The following is a 1,224-nucleotide window of genomic DNA, read 5'->3' on the forward strand; positions in this document are numbered from 1 at the left end:
TTTGGGATTACTAGGAAATAGAATTTACATATATATGGATAGTCATATAGAGATTATTATTGAACTTTATACTTCCACAAAAATCTGTTATTGGCAGCATTAGGATCCAGTCCTATCCACTGCTGCCACATGATCTTATATTCCTTGTTATTATTATACTTGACTTGATTTTTAGAGAGTAGTAGTGCAAAATAAACATGTGTCACCGTATATATAGAGAGTTGACTTTTGACTTGATTAGGATGAACTTGAGAGTGCCATAACACCATGCATCTTTTTGGCTCTTTTCTTCCCCACCACTATCTATCTATCACTCCACAATTCTCAACACATTCTGCTTTATACATCTTAAACATGGAATCCTATTCATGACTCTCTCATCATGGTCCCCCTCTCTCACCATAACTATTTTTTTTGAAGCTATCATCTTTAATTTCAAAGACGATATATGTGTAATTTTCAAACCAACTTGGGTTGGTTGAGTGGTCACCTTACTCATCCGCTTAAGTAAGTGTCGGAGTTCGAATCTCACCTTATGCATACAATAATTTATTGACCAACGACAGACTCTTAAATAGAGTTCAAATCCGCGACAAATTAGTCCTTAACCTGTCGGATTGGGGGATACCATGGACAACAAAAAATATGTGTAATTTTCGATTATAATAAAAGTATGTTTGTCATTAAAAATGTACACATTCATGTTAAATAAGGTGATTATTTATTATGTGAAGATGACTTTATATGAAAATAATAGATAAAATATTGATATATATTATATTAAGTAATTTAGTCAAATATATTAAATTATTTAAATACGGTTAATTATTCTTTATATAATTTTTTTATATAAATAACCACTGTTAAATACATAATAAGTGGCTAAAAGAACATTATCTACATTTTGCTTAATCATTAATTTTTCTAATAACTCAGACAAGATTTTTAGTTCAAGGCTTACCAATTGGACCAATGGACACACTGTACCAGTTTCAAGTAGTATTGTAAATATAAATACTCTAAATTTGTGAAAAATAGTTAGTAATAACACGTTTTCTTGTGTTCCAGGGTAACCTTTTTCTGTAATGGAAGATAATATCTTGTTTCTTAGCTTGTTGAAAATAAATTATTAAGTGGTAGTAGTATATATATATACGAAGCACATACATTTTCTGATATATGTGTTTTTTATGTTTACCTGTGTTTTAATAAAAAATAAAAAAT

The sequence above is a fragment of the Arachis duranensis genome, chromosome 10 (assembly GCF_000817695.3).
Source record: "Arachis duranensis cultivar V14167 chromosome 10, aradu.V14167.gnm2.J7QH, whole genome shotgun sequence".
Taxonomy (NCBI): domain Eukaryota; kingdom Viridiplantae; phylum Streptophyta; class Magnoliopsida; order Fabales; family Fabaceae; genus Arachis; species Arachis duranensis.